This window comes from Diabrotica virgifera, chromosome 9, assembly GCF_917563875.1.
Source record: "Diabrotica virgifera virgifera chromosome 9, PGI_DIABVI_V3a".
In the NCBI taxonomy this organism is placed as follows: Eukaryota; Metazoa; Arthropoda; class Insecta; order Coleoptera; family Chrysomelidae; genus Diabrotica; species Diabrotica virgifera.
In genome coordinates, this window is record NC_065451.1 from 140,086,073 (window position 1) to 140,109,941 (window position 23,869).

Sequence of the window (23,869 nt, forward strand, 5' to 3'; positions counted from 1 at the left end):
CCATTCCATTGTTTTATCAGTAGATTTGAGATTTGATCTTTGTATCTGCTTTGGTAGACAGGGTTGCCAGGTCAGTTTTTACTCTTTCAGTAGTTTTGTTTTCACAAAATCAGTAGATTCTTTTTAGGTGGCCATGTAAAACAGTAATACAGTGATATGCACATCCGTCCTAAATGTCCCAAGAGGAATTCCACAAAATTGGAAACCTAATTATTCCAAACCACCAACTGGTAATTACCATTTTTTAGCTAAAATCTACTAAATCAAAAACTAAAATATACTTAAGGATTTTTGGGATATATTTGGGATTTTTATAATAAAAACAACAGCTAACTTAAGGGGATAGGCGCAAAATGTCGTCTGTTAAAATGTTCAATGTATTTTAAATGTTTTCATTTTTTGCGAATCCTTAGAAACCTTCACTTCTATAATGTTTATTTTAATACGTTACAGGGGTGAAAAAAAGAAAAAATTTAGTGTGACTTTTAATTCCAAATATCTCGTTCAAAAGAAACGTTTTGGTGTTTCTAAATAATGCAGTCTTTCATTCTGCGTTTAAATTTTTCAAAAATACTTATTATAGTTTCCTCATGATTCGAAAAAAATGGATCAAATTCTGTTGAAATATACCAAAAATCTACTAAAAAATATTGCCTACTAGAATTTTTTAAAAAATATCAAAAATCTACCAAAAAGTAGAAATCTACTAAATGTGGCAACTCTGTTAATGAGAATGATACACTTTTGACACTGGTCACATGACCTCTGTCACCCAATAAGAGGGTGCGTTCTAAAATGGTTTTGATAGTCGGCGCGGCCGGGTTTGGTTGGCGATTGGACTTCTAAGTTGTCTTATCCTCTAAGGTTGGGAATAAGGTATTTTTTTAGTAATATTGGTAATATTGTTTAATGCGCCATTTTGGTTTTACTTGAGATTTTTGGGATGTTAAGAAAATGAAAACACAGAATATAAAAAATGCAGGCATTTTCTGATACCTTTAAAAGCACCATCAATACATTAAATTTATACAGAACATCTTTAACATAAATTTTGACTTTTATATTAAAATTCAATTTTTTAAATTTGCATATTTTTTATCAAAATTGTCATAAAAAAAGGAGCGCGTGTGTTTTTTAAAGGTGAAATATCCATATTTGACGGTAATCTGAGATGCGTTTTTAAATTTCACATCAGGTAATAAGTCCTTTATGTATTTATATAAATTTAAATACCCAATACGATGTCAAAACAGTTAACTTTTTGGTTTTCGCATTCACCATACAGGTGTTAAAAATATAGGTAAAAAAACATAACTAGTCTGACTCCTTGAGCAACCATTGCACGCGCAGGTGCTTTTTATAGTGGCTTCAGTTGCCTTATGCAACGCTTACGAAACGATGTTGCTTAAACAAAAGGTTGCCTAGGCAACGTCAAGACAACTCAAAAATCGTCCACCAAATCAGTGCAGAATAGGGTCGTCTTCTAGGCAATAACAACGTTGTAAGAGAACATTGCCACGCGGTAGACAACGTTGTCGCGTCGACAAATTGCTACTTGGGATATTACAGAAGTTTTACTTCATAGTAAGTCATTTATAACTATGGTATACACAATGCCGGATTTAGGGTACTTGTGGCCCTAGGCCAAATTTCCCCGAGCGGCCCCCGATAACTTCACGATTATTATAATATAATAATAATAATTAAAACGTTTATTTTAATTTTACTTTTTAAAATTCGTAATACAAAGTATAACATAAATGAATAGACATGCCTCTAATGTTCTATTTGAATACGGACATAAATAGGTTGAAATGTATTCACTAATTAAATAATCTTGGTTTGCAAATTTGGCCAAAACCCCAAAACAGCTCTAACAATAATTTCTATGTTTATAGAAATTTCGAAATAGAAAATTTATAGAAAGAATTCTATATTTATAGAATCCTTTGAGATGTTGGTTTTTCGAAGGATACTGAAAATCTCTAGGATAGATCACGTGACCAACAACGAGGTACTGAGAATAATGGAGACTGAGAGAGAACTCCTAAATATTGTAAAAAAACAGAAAAACGAGTTATCTAGGCTAGGACATAATTTACATAGGAGGAAGATACAACTTTTTACGATTCATAATGGAAGGGAAAATGAAAGGAAGAAGAGGTTCAGGAAGAAGAAAATGCTCCTGGCTGAAGAACTTGAGAGACTGGACAGGCATGGACACACATTCAATACTAAGAACCGCTCAAGATAGAGAGCAATTTGCTTTAGTTAGCAACCTTCAGTAATGGAGAAGGCACCTTAAGAAGAAGATAGAAAATATATAATTCAAAATGTTAACAAACAGCAGTTATTTGTAAAATTATTAGTATTGCTAAAATTATTCAGGGGCGTCATTTGATAGGGTCAGGGGAGGGGGCATTTGCCCCCCCCCCGACCCTGAAAATGACTGAAATTTACAAAAAATACATTAATTTTCATCATTACATCATATATAATGTATTGTATATGTAATGCTTGCCCCCCCAATCAACATTTTAAATGACGCTCCTGAAATTATTATATGTATTATAAATTAGTATTGTAGTTAATTGTTAAAATTAAATACCATTTGTTTCATTCGGAGGGAAAAGTACAGATGACAACAAAAGACTAAAAAAAGCTGAGTTGAAAAGACATAAATAAAAGAACAAGCTAAATAATATGAACTGTACTAGTAACAGGCTGCGGTACTGCAAAATCAAAATATTTAAGAATACAGCAAATAAACTTCTAGATCCAGGCCCGGCCCTAGGGATTTTGCCGCCCTGGGCAAGATCGGCGACCGCCGCCTCCTCCTTAGTAGACCCATGACACAGTATAAAGAGGGACAGTAGAACCACTCTCCGAAAAATTGAAAGTAAAATCTGTAGTCGCGCATGGCGACCGCGCAATGTTGGCAGTCGCTTTTGCACCATTCTCGCATTGATAGTCGCATAGAAACGTACGGGTTTTAACAGGGAAAACCCGCATCCACCACTGGTGAATTACCAATTGCGTACAAGCCGACAAGCCAGTGGTGGCGCGTGACCTTGAGCGAAAATACACAGCGACAAATGCAGAATACGAGAAGGTCAGCCGCCACCACTCGCTTGTCGCACTGTACTGCCGGTATTACTTCCCGAGATCAAAGCGCCGACAAAGGAGTGATTTTACTGTGGAACCTCTATGTACTGTGCCCATGACTTACCACGTTACTTCAGCGATCGTCAAGGTTTTATTTTTATTGATGTGTGCTTTGTGCTAAATTATTTAATATGCCATTTTCTACTTTAAATGAACAATACACGCTTAAAAACACATATATTTGCAATACTTTCCTGAGATTTTAATACATTACTATATATTAACATGTTTTAATATCCAAAAACTCACAGTGCATATCCATAATTACACACTTACATTTTTAAGTAAGTAGCACTCTTCTTATCTTTGGCACGGAAAAAGTCTTTTAATAATTCTCCAAGATCCAAGGTCTCAGCTATTTCATGTTCAGGTCGCTAGCGCATTCAAACGTTCCTGTGACATAATTGATCTTAATTAATTTTTTATTAGTGAGAGAGAGAGAGAAAAAGCTTTTCTCTCCAGAGGCCACTGTCACTGCTAGGGTTAATAAAATCCTCAAAGCAACACTAGCGTTGGGTGCGAAATCAGAATCATACTCTCTAATCATTTTCAGGGTCTCTAGAGGTATACTCTTGGGCTTCACAATCGTGGAAAGTACTGTGAGTTCATCTTTTAGATCAGCATAATTTAAATCTTTTGACTCATCAAAAGTTAAAACATCACACAGCTTAAAACATTTATCTGATAAATCATGCGTCTCTTTTACGTCTGTCAAATAGCCCTGGAATTTTAAATCACTTCTGAGAGACTTGAAATGGATTTCCGTTTTTCCTAATAAACTCACAGCTTGATACATTCTCCCATATCAATACTCTGCAGGAATTTGCTGACTACGTTGATGTGAAGTAAAATGTCGTGCCATATTACCACAGAGCAAAGAAAAGTAAAATCACGGACTTTATTTTAAACCATTTTAGCGTTGTTTTTATTGACAGTGATTTCTACAACATCATCGTAGATTTCTTCAATTTGGTATCTGATCGGAGTAATTGCATCAATTCTCATCTAGTTCCCATCTAGTTGTGGATAAGGGTTTCAATGTTAGGCTATAAATATGATTTTTCAGTATAGCCCAACGATGAATAGATGCTGAGAAAAAGTTGTAAATTTTTGTCACTGCACAAGTAAAAGAATGAAACTGCAAACTGTGCGGCTTTAGCAGCATCGTTCATGACTAAGCTGGGTGAATGGCTAGAACATGGGACAAAAAGTCCTTCACTTTCATGTTTGCCTCATTATCATACCCTTGTCCTCTTATATCTTACAAAGGTTTTCTCAGTTCATTCAGTTCTTGCAAAATAACTTCTGTAAGTCCCAAGCCAGTGGTTTCTAGTAAAGGCACAAATCCGAGAAAATCCAGAGTCACCAATCCCTCGCAACTTGCCGACACCCATCAGTGTAGCCGCGTTCAGAACAACTACGGGGCATGACTACCTGGCCTCCCATCTGCGTCCGCGAAAATGACAACTGTCCACTATGTAATCAGCCCCAGATGGATACTGCTCACCTCCCAGAGTGCCCAGCCCTAATAACAGACCCACCCGAGGAGGATGATGATCGCCTACGAGAAACGGCTCGTCTATACTGGTCAGCGCGCCGCCAAATGGCTAACATGCAAAGGGTGGGCGTTGGCTAGTAAGTAAGTACATAAGTAAGTAAATCCAATTTAAACACTTTGTGAACAGGAAACTAAATGACAAAACGTACAACAATAGGCATCTGTTCTCCACCTCAGAAATATCAGGTGTACAATCTAAAATTATGCTATAATACTTTGCCGATTTCATGGATGAGTTGATTAATTTCTTTTTGAATACGTTTTCCCGAGTAGTGATGTTGCTTGTTATTAACATTCGTTGTTCTTCTAATGTGCTCTTGTAAAACAGAATCAAATTTTCCAAAGAGCTCAACAAGCTTTAAAAAATTACCATTTTTGTGATGTAAAAGTTTATCAGAATCACCCCTCAATGGAAGACACTATTGTGAGAACTGTATTATTGATATAAGTCGTTCTATTACATTTTTCCAATGACGAGTTTCTGAATTTGGAACTTTTTGTTTTTCTTTGTCTATGGTTTTGCCCAATTCTAGTCTAATTGTTAGTTCTACCACTGCCGCTGTGACTGTAGATGAGCTGGAGACTTAGCGTGGCTGGACAAAGTTTCAGTCATATGTTTCCAATTATTATATCCTTTTTCAATAAATTTATTTTTTTAAGTGAATTTCAGTGAATTTAATTTAGTTCTGATCCCACTATTATTATGCGATGAAGAAGAAGGGAGAGACAGGAACAAGGTGGCTAGCAGGTCTATTTAATAGAATTATGGAAGTTGGACAAATGCCAGACGAATGGAGAAGCAGTATACTGGTACCTGTTTACAAAAACAAGGGAGATATACAACAATGTACAAACTACAGGGCTATAAAACTGCTTAGCCACACCATGAAAATATGGGAAAGAATAATTGATAGACGGATACGTGAAGAGACCGAAATATCCGAGAATCAATTTGGCTTTATGCAGGGTAGATCAACAACAGATGCAATTTTCATTATAAGGCAGTTGATGGAAAAATACAGGAGTAAAGAAACAAACGCTCATATGGTATTCATTGATCTTGAGAAAGCATATGATAGAGTTCCTCGAGAGATTCTGTTGTGGGCACTCAATAAGAAAGGAGTCCCTGGTGAATATGTAAAGATTGTGAGGGATATGTATGAGGGAGTAACGACTAGTGTTAGGACAGGTGTGGGAGAGACTGATAAATTTCATGTGAAAGTAGGATTGCACCAAGGCTCTGTGCTTAGTCCGTATTTATTCTCATTAGCTTTGGACCAGATAACAGCGAAACTACAGGGTAACATTCCATGGTGCTTAATGTTTGCTGATGATGTCGTGTTAGTAGGAAATAGTAAAAGAGACTTGGAACAAAAATTGGAACAGTGGAGACAAGCTCTGGAGGAAAAAGGTTTAAAACTTAGTAGGACAAAAACAGAGTATTTGGAATGTTCATTTAAAGATGGAGCTACTACAAATAAAATGGTATCTTTGGATGGTGAAATGATTGTGAAAAGCAATAGTTTTAAGTACCTAGGATCGGTATTACAGAATAATGGAGAAATAGATGGAGATGCATGCAGTAGAACTAGAGCTGGATGGATGAAGTGGAAAGAAGCGAGTGGTGTGTTGTGTGACAGAAAAATTTCAATGAAGCTGAAGGGAAAATTCTATAAAACAGCCATAAGACCGGCTATGAATGTTGGGCAGTGAAAAAGAAAGAGGAACAACGAATGCATGTGGCGGAAATAAGACTGCTTAGATTGATGAGTGGAGTGACAAAGAAGAATAAAATTAGAAATGAGTATATTAGGGGAAATCTAGGTGTGGCACCAATTGATGCCAACATGAGAGAGCATAGGTTAAGATGGTTTGGTCATGTTCAACGTCGAGACGTTAATCACCCATTACGAAGAATAGCTAAAGTGCAGATTCCTGAAAGGAGTATGAGAGGAAGGCCAAAGAAGACCTGGGGGGAGAAGATAAGGCAGGATATGTTGGTAAAGGGGATTAACATTGATATGACCCAAGAGAGAATTGTGTGGAGAAATGCAATTAGGGAAGCCGACCCCGCATAGGGATAAGGCAAAGAGAGAATGAATGAAGAAGAAGGCGGTGTTGTCGATTTCCCGTCGAATGAACCTTGCAATTGTTATTGTTTCACTTATTTAATTCTCGTTTTTACAGTTCCATTTTTGCCGCTCTTGTTCATAATATTGATTTTTTATCATATTAAAAACATAATTAATTATTTCTTCAATTTAAAAAAGTTTCTGTCCTCTAAAATTTGCCGCCCAGTTCGCCCACCCCTGGGGCCGGGCCTGTCTAGATCTTTCAATTCATTATTCATTATTCTCTTATACTGAAAAACGTCAATGCAATGTTCTTAATTTGGATAAAGTTGGATTAGTGATTAACATTGACACTCACTCCACTCCATACTCATAATAAATATAATATCTTAACTCTAAACACACTTTTCTAGCTTTTTTTGCTGCAAAATCTTTAGTCAAATTTTTATATAGTCTAGGCTTGAAAAAGCTCAGCATTTGAAATAAAACCAGCCAAACTAGACAATCTGGAATCTTCGTCAGAAGTCGAGTTCCTCAAGTAGTTTTTGATTCTTTTCAACACACCTTTCTCCCGATGCAATAGATGTCATCATGCATAGTAGAATGCGCAAAGCCGTGTCCATATTCGGATATAATGTTGTTAACTGTTTTTCATTAATGATTTTCAGATACTCTCTAAGATAAGGTTCTCTTTCTTCATCAAATATACCTTCAACAAAGCCTTTAAACTGTACACACTCTTCTCCAAGGTCACCATCTATGTCGATTCGATACTTTTAGTCAAAATATAAACTTTTACCCTGATTTCTTCATTGGAAATTGACGATAAGTTGCTTAAAAATCCAAATTCCTCATTAAAACTGAAATAAACTTAGGACCTTTCATTCAATTCTGAATGAAGCGTGTCAGTTACAACATTGAATATATTAATCTATATTAATTAATTTATATTAATTAAGTCTTTGCTATTAAAGTGGGGTTCAGTGGATTTATCTTCTTTGTCTTAGCCTGGGAGAGCTTTTCTTTTCGGGCGTCTTTTTATTTCAAGAAAATAGGTTTCATTTTTAGACAACTCTTTTCCTCTTTTTTCATAGGAATTAAAGTTGTCTCTCAGACTCAGTGCGTACTCCTTCAGAGATTTGTATGTTGCAAGTCATATTCGTTTTTGCAATGTTTTGCTACTCTTGTCAAAACGTTGTAAAATGTCGTAAATACCACGGATTTAGTAGAATAGCCATTCTCTTATTTGAAAATGTTTTTACTGATTTCAATTCAATTAGTAAAAGTTTTTTACCAGAAAAGTTTTTTTTATAAAACGCTGCGGCCCCCTTTTGCTTGCGGCCCTAGGCCGCGGCCTAGTGGTAAATCCGGCACTGGGTATACAGCCAACCACTGGAATTTCCCTTTTAAATTTCAATGAAGTAAGAAACTGAAATTGGGACACAAAACAATTTTATTAAGATAAAACTATATATAGAATACTTAACCTAATGAAACCTACTAAACATATCAAAAATTTCTTAAGAATTAAACAAAAGTTTAAATTAAACAAAACAAAAAATTTAATCTGTTAAATCACTGGGTATGTTATAGTTTTTCTCTAACAACTGTTCAAGAACTTTTGTTCGTCTTTCATACAAATCATTCTTCCTTTTTTTTTCTTCAAGAAGGTCTTTATAGAAATCTTTGCGATCTTGTTTGATTGCCAGCAAGACATCCAACTTTTGTTTGTGCTTTGATTGGGACTGATTTTTGGTTTGCTTGGAACTGTTTACATCAGTAATTTTAAGTTCCTCATTTGGAACCACCCTTTCTTGCAGTATTTCTACCCCAGTTTGAACTGCTGACATTAATTCGGGCACATGGACCGTTGTGGATGACAATAATTTTTGTGGGTGAACATTTTTTTTTCAAATATTTCATCTATTTCATCTTTAAACTCATGGTCCTTTCTGCCCCTACCAGTTTGATTGTTATTGTCTATCACTTTTTAATATGATCTCTCAAGGTGTTTCCACCTATTCTCGCAATGAGCAGGGCTTATGTTCTGTTTGGTTGCATATCTTAACTCCTTGGCAATTTCTTCAAACATTCTTCTCAAGTTTTTGATTCTTAAACTGCCCACCGGTCCTCTATACTTTTTATATAACTGTATGAGGGCTAAAGTGGTGTTGCGATTCCACTTGTAGGATTCATCCTCAGAACTGGTTGTTGAGGATGCTTGGTGAATGATTAGATATTCAGATATTTCTGTAACAATAAGAGATAATTAGGTAAGTAATTTAAAAAGTCAATTTTACAACACTGTTAATTTAGTCAAATATTTTATAAAGCAAGTATTTTTTCATTTATAAGAAATACATAAATTTCACCTCACAAATTTACAATATAAAACTCAAAATTATAATACTTGGAAAGTTATAAATTTTATTAGCTTTAAACTTTTATATCAGGTATATTAAATTAAATAATTACCTTCGTCGCACATTTTAAAATATGTAAAATTGGCATAGGCAACCCAAAAAACATCCGGAAATTGTTCGTGCAGAAACAAATTCAGAATATATTCGGAGACACGCTTGCGCATATACACTCCTGGCCAAAAAAACCTGGACACCTTAAAAATAGGTCATTTTTGATGCCATGTATCTCCTAAACTTGTAGTCCGATTTTAGTGATTTTTTTAATATGTTATAGCCTTATTCTTTAACATATCGCTGTGATAATATTGTTGCTAGACCGGTAAATTGTCATTGTATACCGGGTGTATCAATCAAACTGTGTTTTTTTCTCAAAGTTCGCCACACCCTGTAGAATATTCTAGCAATTATCTATCTATCAATCGGTTTTAAAACGTCTTGCGACGTTGTCCGATGCCTAATTTCCATGACACTCTATCATCCCATTGGCCCTCTCTAAGATCTCTTGCGCTCATCGCCTTCGTTACTCCCTCTCTCCAAGATTTCTTGGGTCTTCCTCTCTTTCTGCGGTTTGGTGGTACCCATTGCATAATTATTTTAGGGAGTCTTGAGTTATCCATCCTCTGGACGTGTCCTAGCAATTATAAAATACTAAAATTAAAACCCAACTACAGCCTCATGTTTTCTTAACATTTTGTTGTTTGATTCATTCTCTTATGTTGGATAATAAAAAATTTAGCTACTTTAACAACTAGCCATGTTTTTCATCAATACAGATTTTAAATAAGTATAACAAACTTTAAGGGGTAATTTGCATGAAAAAATAATGACAGTTTGCTTTATAAAAGTATGTTCGCAAATGCTTTGTTTCTGAGATACAGGGTGTTGAAATTTTTCTTACAAACTGACGGTTTATGTATTGCTCTAAAACCGGTTGAGATATGAAAATTAAATTTGGTGGGTTTGAAGAGGTAGCTATTTCGCATTTTTTGACATACAACTAAGAATTTTGTATTCACCAAAGGCGCGCATACGGGTAATATGACTCGTACGTGTAATGGTCTGAACTTTTTATAGAAAAAATTAGTAAACCAGAGATATTTTAAATTAAAAATCATTTTTCTATTCCGCGTTAAATTTGCAACAAAAAACCTTTCTTGCCTTTTTTTCATGTGAGGCGCTGTTTTTATGCAAAAAATTAAAACATCTTAACGTTTACACAATACCCTCCTGGTCAAAAAATTCCGGACACTTGCATTTTGTACATTTTTTTAAATTCTCTATCTGTTAAGGGGTTTAAATGGGGGGAAATAAATATAAATAATAAAAATAATTTATTTAAAACACTAAAAAGTAATAACAGGGAAAATAAGTAACCCACAAGAAAGTAATAAACAACGCAAAAAAATTAACATTGTTGGAAAAATTAAAGAAAAGAAAAAATAACATTTTAATTGCCCACAGTTGACTATTCTTTTGGTTTAGTATCGGGTATTGCCTCCTCTACATCTGCGGAGGCTTTCAGTCCGCCTAGGCATACTTGCAATAAGTTGCTGAATTTGTGCTTGCGGTATATGCTCCCATTCTTCATTCAACGCTATTTTCAGCTCTTGAATTGATACTGGCAATGGTTGCCTCTTTCTAATCTTTTTCCCTAAAACGTCCCATAAATGTTCTATTGGATTCATGTCAGGACTACAAGCGGGCCAATCCAAAACTGGAATTTCGACAGTATTTAGGTAGTCCATGACGATTCGCGCAGAATGTGGACGCGCATTATCCTGCATAAATAAGAAATTATCCCCAACGAAAGGGGCGTAGGGGACAACATTCTCCTCTAGACACTGTCGTATATATCTATCTGCTGTCAGAGATCCATGTTCGCTACACATTAATGAAATAAGTTTCATGCATAATTTACTACTAAGCTGTTATTTTTAATTAATAACAATGAGTGGTTAGATCGTATTGACGCTGCTGTAAATGTGAGTGCGAGTAAGATGCACAATTGGACTGCTGGAATGTCTTCTCTCTCGCACTCAGCATTTACAGCCCCGCACACGTGCATGTCGCTTATTATTTTTATTCAAGTAAAAAATTTATTCAGGATCTTGTAGGGGGCTTTAAACTTTGATTTAGTCATATATTAACTTTCTTAATAATAACTTTTAACCGAGTTATTAAGCCTTGAAATTCGCCATTTTTCGTTTTTTTCAATTTTAAATTGCTTATAAGTCGAAAACGATCAACTTTAGAGAAAAATTATAAGAGACCTTTTTTTGTCCAGAATGGTCCAAAAAATTAAAGAAAATATTGTTCAGGCCAAAAATATTGATTCTTGCAATTTGATTAAAAAAAATTGTTAAAAAAAATTGGCCCACTTTTCACATGGGCGACTTCTTGAACCTTATTCTGGGATGTCTCACGAATGTGATTATGCAAAAAAAATCTCATGGGAATATTTTCCCTTCGAACCCGCCGTTTTCGCCTTGTCTAAACATACGTTTATAAAGCAAACTGTCATTATTTTTTCATTCAAATTACCCCTTAAAGTTTGTTATACTTATTTAAAATCTCCCTATATTGATGAAAAACATGGCTAGTTGTTAAAGTACCTAACTTTTTTATTATCCAACATAAGAGAATGAATCAAAAAACAGAATGTTAAGAAAACATGAGGCTATAGCTGGGTTTTAATTTTAGTATTTTATAAATGCTAGAATATTCTACAGGGTGTGGCGAACTTTTAGAAAAAAATACAGTTTGATTGATACACCCGGTATACAATGACAATTTACCTGTCTAGCAACAATATTATCACAGCGATATTGTTAAAGAATAAGGCTATAACATATTAAAAAAATCACTAAAATCGGACCACAGGTTTATGACATAAGTGACATCAAAAATGACCTATTTTTAAGGTGTCCAGGTTTTTTTTGCCAGGAGTGTATTTGTATCCGGGTTAATAGGCTATTGATTATGTTCAAAATAAGAAAGCTGAAAGGAACTACAACGTTAACGGGATTTTATTGTCTCATATGGTCAACAGACATCTATATTTGAAAAAACCGCGGAGTGCTACCATCTAAATGGGTGCGTTTTTGAGAAAGGGGTGAATTAGTCCCTAGGCACAGGGTGAATTAAGGTGAGTTCCATTCATTTTTGGTACAAACACTTCTACAGGAAAATTGTTCCAGGATAAATTAACTATCAAAATATCATATTTTAAAGTCAAAAGTATTTTTTTTTACAAAAATACATTCAAAAGAAAAGCAAGAAAAAAACTCGAAAGAAAGCAATTTTGTTTTGAGCCCCATAACTTTTTTTCCGCAGGGATATAGGTATAGGCATTGCTTCAGCAAAAAATAACTTCCATCCTTTCTCTTTAAAATGAGGTTTGGTAGAAGACTCTAGGATATATAGTTTCCAAAAGAGAATTTTTCAAAGTTTGCCGCTCACAGAATTTTTGAGCCATTTTCCCAATTATTTCGCAAACATTGTTCTGTAACTTTTTTCTACGCATTTCTAGGTATATGCAGTGGTACATTTAGTAGAAAGAGAACTCAATTACCTTTAAAACGGTCTACAGTATAAGGTCGTACGTCTATTTTTAAATAAGTTGTGCTTTTTCAAGATTTTATGCTTTTAATGATTTTTGATATTTTTTATGATTATTTTTTAAATTTCTCAATATGACTTTTTTTCTTGTACATTTAAGTATATACATTCTGGATTAAAAAAAGCTTATTTTCTTTACTTTAAAATGGTGTATTGCAATCGCCTCTAGGACTATTTTTAAACAAGATATCCGTAGGATATCCAAGGGTATCCGTAATTTGAGAAAAAATTTAAAAAATTTTATTTTTTCAATTAGAAGAATATAATTACATATTGTAACATAATTTTTAATTCCAAATAACTTTTCTTAATAACACTTTTCGATATTGTGAAATATAAGGGTACTTTACTCTTGAGTGAAATTCATATTTTTTAACATACCTCGTACACTATTGATAAAAATTTATATCTGATGATTACATCTTAGGTTTTAGACTATGCAGAGCATTTTATAAAGAATAATTTTTTTCATAAAGTTTAATAATAAAAAGTTTTCCATATGGTTCCAACTTAGTGTGACCTATTGCATGTGTATATGTCAAATTTTGAAAAAGCATATCTTGTTTAAAAATAGACCTAGAATTTTTTACAATACACCATTTTAAAGCAAAAAAAAATAAGCTTTCGTTTTTATTGCACAATGTGTATACCTAAATATACAATAAAAAAGTTATAATGAGAAATTTAAAAATAATCGTAAAATATATCAAAAATCATTAAAAGTGTAAAACTTTGAAAAACCATATCTTACTTAAAAATAGTCACACAGCCTTCTACGATAGACCATTTTAAAGGTAATTGACTTTTCTTCCTACTAAATGTAACATTGCATATACCTAAAGCTGCGTAAAAAAAGTTAAAGAACAATATTTGCGAAGTAACAAGGAAAACCGCCCAAAATTGTTGTGAGTGGCGAAATTTGAAAAATCATATTTTGGAAACTATAAATCATTCAGACTTACACCAAACTCCATTTTAAATAGCAAGGATGGATGTTTTTTTTTTTGTTAAGCAATGCGTATACCTATATCCCCGTGGAAAAAAGTTATAGGGCAAGAAACAAAAATGCTTCCTGTCGTGTTTTTTCTTGCTTTTCTTTTGAATATATTTTTGTAAAAAAAAATATTTTTGACTTTAAAATGTGACATTTCGATAGTAAATTTAACCTGGAACAATTTTTCTGTAGACATGTTTGTACCAAAGGTGAATAGAACTCACTCTAATTCGCCCTGTGCCTAGGGACTAATTCACCCCTTTCTTAAAAACGCACCCCTTTAAATGGTAACACTCCGCGGTTTTTTCATACATAGAGGTCCATTGACTCAATAAAACAATAAAACCCCGTTAACGTTGTAGTTCCTTTCTAAAATACATAATCAATAGCCTATAAGTTTAGAATATGTCAGGATTTGCACCGCGAAACGTTGAAACTTAAACCGATTCATTTCTGGTGAACGCAGCCAATAGTATTTGCCTATATCCAACAATAATTTGGCAACATTGTACCATAATTATTATTCTGACAGGTGGCGCCCCTGGCGGCGTTCCGGAAATATAACTCGCCATCGCCAAATCGCCATCCTCATTCCACGAGGCGTTAATAACCGCTATGAATTCCAAGATTTTATTGGTTAGAACTACCCACGTGATATCTGTGTTCGTATTGGTCAAATGATTAAGAATGACAGAGCGGGATATTTAAATACCAATATTGTATGCAGTGTCGTTTCAAGAAAACAAGTCTGCTGACCGAGGATAACGGATAAATATTTCTTGTTTATCTTACAATTGACAATTTTTGTGATAGAAATAAAAGTGTGGTAGAAAATCAATATTGAAAAACAGTATTGATTAAAAAAACACTATTTATTCGTTTCTACTAGTCTTCTTTCTAGACTGTACCTAGTCTAATAAAATATTTCTTTTATCTCATAAAAAATATAAACAATTATTGTATAGTAATAATATTATTTTAATTTATTTCAGTTGTTCAATACAAACACAGCAGCACTAGAATAGATCTTATAAATTAAATTATAAATGCATGAAAATTAAAAACAGATAATTTACATAAAAGTAAATATACTGGATATGGGGAAAAGTAATTTAGGGGAAATTATATGTTATATTATATAATTATGATTTTCTTAGGCATTTTGTGAAATATAGGGCATGTTGTGTCTTGTGTCCTTTTAAAATATCTGAAATTTCATATTTCATTTACATTTGGATTTTTAAACGTATCACTTATTAATATGTTGCTACGATTTTTGTTTCTTTGTGGAGAAAAACCGTTTGTGTGGTTCAATGCTTTTACATATTGAAACTTTTAAAACACATCAATTTTTTTTATGCAAATTTTGATTAAACTTTTTGTTGCATGTATTTGTTGCATTTGACAAGACAATCCAAACATTGCTGTCACTTAAATTATTTAAATCGGGTGTATGTATTTACAAGCATCCTCAAATCTTCATGATCTTTTTTATTGCAAATTAAATTGATGTTACTTAAATCCTTAAAGTCATAACTGCAGTTTGTTCAATTTATAAAAATCTAGTGGTCACACTATCAGTTTATTTTGATCAAATTTTGTATTGAGAGTTGTGGTAGTATGTACCGGGTGTCCCAATAAGAATGGCTCTCGGCCATATCTCAGGAAGTGTTTATAGTAGAGCTTTGAAATAAAAATTTTTATAACAAAAGTTGCCTCAGGAAAAGCCTGGAAATTATTTTCATAATTCTGGGTCCACCGCTAGAGGGCGTAATTGAATATCAAAAATAAAAAAATCTAAATTTTACAAAATTTTCCTAATGAAGGGGCACTGGAAATCTGATTATTGTATTCTTCATCAAATTCTGCGCATATTTGATTTAACCAGTTTAACTCTACCTTTGCAAATAAGAGGTGGGGGTGAGTGGGAACCTTGTTATGAAAAAATGGCTGTAAGTCCGGTTCTGCTAAATCAAATTTTGAAAACTGGGTCTTGTTGAAGACAGATCTTTTTCTTCAATGTAAGCGTGATAATTTTGAACCATCCTAATAAGTAATAAGCCAGCTGGGAGGCGTTATTTAATTTTTTTCAGAAATCTAGTTTTCTTTCGAAAATATTAAATACAAGTATGCATTTTTAATCATACTTTATAAAATTAGATTAAATTAGCAATGGAATAGCGAAAACCTCAAGATATCTCGAGAAACGTGTAAATTTTATACATAACTTACTATCACCGGTAAACTAAGTTAATGAAAAGTAGTGTGCTGTGGAAAAAAACAAAATAACATTTTCCAGATGTCAACGTATAAAAATATAATTAATTAAAACAACAATATAAAGAGAAACAATACTATTAAAATTAAATATAACACAGAACAAAAATAACTACTTAGTGACGACCTAAATATTCAAATTGTTGCCCATCATACACTACTCTAGAATACATTATCCAGAGAATACTAAACGCAATTCAAAGCATATCGAGAGCAGAAATTGAGACTGCTGTTCAATCTACTGTTGAAAGAGTAAATTTTGCAACGAAAATGATGGGCAAAAATTTGAACGTTTATGTCATCACTAAATAGTTGTTTTTATTTCTTTGTAATAGGGCTTTTCAACGCTTCTCATTTGTTTCGAGCCTCTGTCATATGCCGTATAATCCGTGTATAATATTAATATACGAGATATGAACGAGGCTCGAAACAAATGAGAAGCGTTGAAAAGACCTAATATACGTTGACAGCTGGAAAATGTTTCTTTGTTGTTTCCATAGCACACTACTTTTAATGAATTTCGTTTACCGGTGACAGTAACAGTTATGTTTTTAAATTTACACGTTTTGTAAGATATCTCGAGATTGAAAAAAGGTATTAACATGCGGTTTTCGCTATTCTGTTGCTAATTTTGTCTAATTTTGTAATATGGTATTAAAAATGCATGTTTGTATTTAATATTTTCCAAGGAACACTAGATTTCTGAAAAAAATTAAATAACGCCTTCTAGCTGGCATATTACTCAGTAAGTTGGTTCGAAATCATAACTCTTACATTGACGAAAAAGATCTGTCTTCAACAAGACCAAGTTTGCAAAATTTGATTAGGCAGAACCGGACTCACAGCCAGTTTTTCATAACAAGGTTCCCACTCGCCCCCACCTCTTATTTCCAAAGGTAGACCTAAACTTGTCAAATCAAATATGCGTAGAATTTTATGAAGAATACGACGATCGGATTTCCAGTGCCCCTTCATTAGGAAAATTTTGTAAAATTTAAATTTTTTAATTTTTGATATTCAATTACGCCCTCTAGCGGTGGTCCCACAATTATGAAAATAATTTCCAGGCTTTTCCTGAGGCAACTTTTGTTATAAAATTTTTTATTTCAAAGCTCTACTCTAAACGGTTCCTGAGATATGGCCGAGAGCCATTCTTATTGGGACACCCGGTACATATAGTATTTTTACTACAAAAGCGATATTAGGTAGGTCAAAATTTTTGACGTGAGAACTGTCAAAACATTAGAATGTGACTTTTCTTTATTGTCATGTTTATTATAAACATGGCAATAAGGAAAAGTCACATTCTAATGTTTTGACAGTTCTCTTACGTCAAAAATTTTGACCTACGTAATATCGCTTTTGTAGTAAAAATACTATATCGATACATTTTTGGCAAAGTAACGTAAGTGACATTTTTGAAAATCATGTTTTTCCATTAAACTAACGCTATTATTGTTCAAAAGGCACTGCCAAAGTGTAGTAAGCCTATACATATATTATGTTTAAAGTAATTCTAGGCTTACTACACTTTGGCAGTACCTTCTAAACAATAATAGTGTTAGTTTAATGGAAAAACATGATTTTCGCCAAAAATGTCACTTACGTTACTTTGCCAAAAATTTATCGATATATCAAAACCCACAAGCATTCCAACACTTTAACGAATAATAAGCCCCAAACTCTCTCTCTATTGTAGAAGGGAGACAGTAACTAACCAAAAAGAAATCAAGTCTGGATTAGGAAAAATCTAGAAAACAAACAAGAGTAACTATTGGCTACAAAAGCTGCTGTACAAAAATCAGTGTGCACGCTGAAGAAAGCAAAGCAGGGAATGATCAACGAAACAATTTTAATGTGTAGCTAGGCCACGACTGATAAACATATACAGGGGCTCACAGCTTAAATGATGCAGTCGCTACTCAATAAAGCTAGCTTGTGTCAGTGGCTCAATATTTATTAGAAAAAACTTACATACTGAAAGTAGGTAAGTTAGTATGAGTCTTCTAAAATAGCATAAGCTATGTTTTGGGTTTCAAATATGCAATAATTAACACTCCCAGCGCCTGTGTATCCTTTTAGATACACACTGTCCTCAACACTGTGTACCGAAAAAGATACACATGGCTTGTTGTGTTCGATCTGTTGTGTCACCTAAAAGGACACACTTTTTTAAGTTTTTATATGTAGAAAATAATGCTATGGCCTGAGCCAATTTCCTGGTATAACTGGGTTTGGCCTTACAACATGAAAAGATAGGTTGTATGTAACTAGAAATTCGTAAGAAAAATGTTGCCATGTATGGGCCAAAACAACTTGCTCCAACTCATTATGCAGGGAAAGATTCAAGGAAAATGAAGCATTGGGAGATGCTATACGCTGCACGGATGTACATCAAACGAACTTTTCAGAGCAGCCGTCTCCAAAGTCCTAATAGCTATAGTTCGTCCGCTACAACTTTTCCCATGTGTCACGATTCATTTTCAAACAAATTAAGTCAAAACATAAAGTAAAACGTACGCTGATGTGTGTAGTATTGTATATAGTATACAGTATACAAAATGTATATACACATCGACATTCGTTTCACTTAATGTTTTGACTTAATTTGCTTGAAAATGAATCGTGACGCATGGGAAAAGTTATAGCGGACGAACAATAAGATGTATTGTCAGAGAAATAGCAAATAATCCCAAAAAAGTGCATCAAAATTGAGAGATGAGGTGGAAAGACAGTTTGGAAAAAGATGTAACCCTGAAACAATTAGACGGATATTACAAAATAATAATCGACATAGCTGAACTGCAAGTTCTTTATTAATTTTAGCTGATATCAAAATCATACACAAAATAATTAAAGGATTATTGTTATTTAAGTATATGGTATATCTGAAACCCAAAACATAGCTTATGCTATTTTAGAGGACTTATTTAGAAACTTACTTTCAGTACCTATGTAATTTTTTCTAATATTGAGTCACTGACACAAGCTACAGTTTTATTGAGTAGCGACTGTATAATTTCAGAATTGAGGCTGTGAGTCACTGTAGGTGCAGTACAATAATTTTGCTTATACAAATTATCAGTAATAAATATATTTATTTACATCAAAATAAAAATTCCATCACATAATGATGTCTAACAGCTGATTGTCACTCTGACCAATACGAACACAGATATCACGTGGGTAGTTCTAACCAATAAAATCGTGGAATTCATAGCGGTATTTAACGGCTCGTCTCATTCCAGCTGCGGTTAAAACTCGCCCTGATGGAATACAGTGTTGCCAAATTTTGGCTGAGAGAAATGTCACTTTTGGCGGGCAATTCAAATTTCAGGAAGTCACTCAAGGACAGTAGACTTTAAAAAATAATATTTTCATTTTCAGTAATTTCAGTATTTATGGAGGACGGAGGCTACTGATTGATAATTCCGTTCATCTTAGATGTGTTCAATTGTATGTAATTATTATAATATGTATAATATGCAAATATTTGTTTGTATTATTGTTTTTAGACTATAAATAACAGAGATATAATATAATACCATACATTAATTAAAGAATAGGATTGCAATTGATGTCTATAATTTTTTTGTTGGAGTGTTCAAATGCCAAGAGCCAGGAAGGATGTAGTAAAACTGGAGAACAAAAAAGGAATACATGATATGGATTAATAGTAATAAGGTGTAAGGCGTACAGAAAAATTAAACGAAAGCTTAAGAGATAACCAAAACAATGATAATAAATAACAAGGAAGGCCTAAACAACAGAGAAATAAAGTGCAATCAGATAACATTAAAAAAAGTATCAACCTATGCATACCTAGGTAGGGAATATAATAACTCACGACAGGAAAATAGACGCTGAAATTGCAAACGAAGGAAACAAATCGACACGAATATTTTATACCTTAAATAAACCCATACTAGGACATAAAGACATACAAATGGAAGTGAAAAGGAAGATGCATAATACAATAACACAAGACCAGTAATAACCTATGCAAGTGAAAATTGGACAATACAGAAGAAACATGAGTCAAAAATAGAAGCAATGGAGATGAAACACTTAAGAACGATTGCAGGAAAATGAAAATGGGGTAGAATAAGAAATGAAGAAGAACATAACTAGAGCCGATAGTATATCACATCCAAAATAAACAACTGGAATGGTAGGGACATATCATAAGAATGAAACCAGAAAGGATGGCCAGGAAAATTCTGAAAATGGGAAACGCAACAAAAAGGAGAAAAGGACATCCCCGAAAGAATTGGAGGGATCAAATAGAGGATATAGTACATGTACGAGGGAAAACGAAAGAAGAAATGAAAAGCCTAGCCAAAAACAGAAAAGCATAGAAAAATGGGTGAAAGAAACAACGGACCATAATCCGACACCGTAATAGGCATAAGGAAAAAAGACAAGAAGAATAGATAAACTGAAAGAACATTCATGAAAAATTCTTATTTTATGTCAATTCTATCTATAAAATTTACATTTATATATTGAATTTAAAAATATGGATTTGTTGATACTTTTTTCAAAAAAAAAAGAAGTTTGATAAAGAAACAACAGTTCAGAATAATTATAATTATTTTATTTGTTCTTAAAAATATTACAAAACTAAAATAAAATATACAAAACTACAACCACCCATTTAAGATGAATATACCTTGGGCCGCCCTTTAATGGTAAATTAATTTACAAATGCTTGCATGTAAGAACAATGTAAAATTAGTATGGCAGAGGATCACCAGGATATAATACGAAATTAAATAGCATTTCAACTTATTTTTGTAACTCCACACAGAAAGCAAACATTTTGTTTTTTTTTTAACTTAAAACTTTGGTTTAATAGTAAAGTTTTTAGGAATAAAAATTAAAAGGGACACCACTATCTGCACATAATCAGTTGCATTTATTTTGTGTATCTGATGAAACACATTTTTTTAATACTTAAAAACTTAAGTAACATCAATTTTTTGGTGGTTTCGGTCTACCTGGGGTAAAAACTGAACATACTTTTTTATGAGAAAATGGTGGAGCGTCTAAATTTGGGATTTAATATTGAAACAATGAAAAAGTGAAGCTGAAAGTTTCAAAATTTTATGTCTATTTTGTATAACAAAGTATAATAATATGCCCTTAGACTACTCGTTAAACATGTCTTACACAAACATATGACAAATATCATCAAAAGCTAAACGAGTTAAAAATATTTACTATAACTTTTTTCTACTCCCGCAAGAAGTAAATTTAATGTTGTTCATTATAAAAATAAGATACTTATATTTTTAATTAAAAATATATGTTTTAATACTAGGTACTACATACAATACTGGAAGTATAACATTTAAAATGAAAATAGAGCAATGATTTTATATTTTTATGAAGCAATAATTTTATTGCATCTATAAGTAAGAGTCCTATGATGGCCACATCTACACTAAATTTAAAATTAAGATGCAGTAGAAATAAACAAATCAAGACAAGTTAAATGCTACTATTAGGAGCACTCCTGAATCATAATTTACAATGTATAAACTTTGGAAATCATGATTTGGGATTTACAATGTATATACATTGTAAATTATGATTTGGGAGTGCTCATAGTAGCATTTAACGTGTTTTGGTTTGTTTATTTCTACTGCATCTTGAATTTAGTATAGCATATTTCTGTAAATATTTAGGTAAATTTAAATACCAAAACTAAATATGTTATTACCACTGAATGTAAAAAAGATTTAAGTACAGTGAAAACTATTAAAACTGTATATTTTGTGAAAAGTTACTATTCACAAACTTTATTTAGCAATAATGTATCAAACCCGGTATTACCACATCTGCGAAAGACAGTACCTCCGTAGACTAGGGTAGGTTTGTGACTATGGCCACTACTGTAGACACAATGAAATTCCAGGCTAATGTATGTAAGTGTACATAATATGAAATGGAGATTTATTATTTTTATAACAATACAATAATTTCAATGGTTAAACAGATTAGGTTAATCTTCATTGTACAGATCTATTTATTCTTACGAGATCTTTCCTTAGAACACTTAGAAATGAAATGCACATTGTTTCTCACTGGCCCTGGGAATAAAAATTATGGTTACTATTGATTTGTACACCAAGTTACTTCAGGCAGGTAATATTTTATATTAACCATATACTTTGTTTCTTATCAATTAAAAATGGTCTTCATTTGCCAATTTGTTAACATTTTTTTCAACTCATGTACTGAATGTTCCATTAATTTCACATCTTCCCTAAAACAATATCAATGTAAAATCAAAAATATTGCTTTCATGATTGCATTTAGTTTTGGAACTTTACATACCTTATACTTACATTTAGCAAGAGTAGACATGTTTACATTTTCCACTATTTTCTGCTTTACAAGAACATAACATTTGGCTAATGCTCATGCCATTTGTGAAAGATAGGGTTCCTTTAATTTCGTGGGGATTGGACCTTACCCTTACTGAAGGAATAAACCATATATTTTGATAGTATGCTCAGAACTTTCCTCTATTTTTCCAGCCAAAATAAGATGACCAGAGTTTAAAACTTGTTTTCCTTCTAAAACTTCTTGAATTTTCAGTACCCAAGAACTTCAAATATCCCACGATACTACTTAACTTCATGACTAAAAAATAGAACCAAATAGAAAATACAACTTCAACAATTTTGAAAACAAAACCAAACAATCTAACAATAAAACACGAAAACGTTTGTTTTCTATACTTCCACAAAATTTTATTATATCTAAGTGACTACAGCTGTTTCGGCGGAGTGCCTTTCTCAAGTAATATAGTTTACAATTTGTTTGCCTTTTTAATCTTCAACTGAAGAGGTTGAGGAGTGGGGAGCTGTTTGTCTCGAGTTGGTCATTCAGAATTATATCTGTATTTTTCAGTTTATTAATTTCCATAGATTCTAAAAAAGATAGCTTAAGGCCTTTATTTTGAATATGTAGAATTTGAAACTCTTCATTGAAAGAATGATTATGATCTAGAAGGTGAAGTGCGTATGTAGAAGTGTCTGTTTTTCTATTGTTGAATGCCCTTTTGTGTTCTGCTATCCGTTTGTCAAAAGTTCTGCCAGTTTGACCGATGTACGTTTTCGGACAGTCACCACAAGTTAGTTTGTACACACCACTCTGTAGTTGCTTTCTCTTTCGGCTTTTATTGTTCTTAATATATTTGCTTAAGTTGTTGTTAGTTCTGAAAGCTGGTGTTATTCCTTTCTTTTTTATGTATCTGGCTATTGTTGTTGTTATCTTGCCAGTATATGTGAGAGAGCAGAAGGTACTGGGTTCTTTCTGTGGTGGTGGATACACTAATTTCAGGGCTTTCTTATGGAGTTTTTGGTTTAAAATTTTGTTAACTGTTTGTTCGTTATAGCCGTTGTTTACTGCTATTTGTTTAATGATGTTTAGTTCTATTTCGAAGTTATTTTTTGTCATGGGAATTTCTGTCAGTCTATGTATCATGCTATGGTAGGCTGCTAATTTGTGTTGTGTAGGATGGGATGATGAATTGTGTATAGTTGTGTCAGTATGGGTAGGTTTATGATATATGGAGAACTCATGTTTGTTGTGTAGTCTGGAAATCGTTACATCTAGAAAGTTTATAGAGTTATTCTGTTCTGTTTCTACTGTAAACTCAATATTATTATGAAGTGAATTAATATATGATAGAAATTGGTCAAGTTGTCTGTTAGTTCCTGTAAAGCATACTAGTATATCATCCACGTAT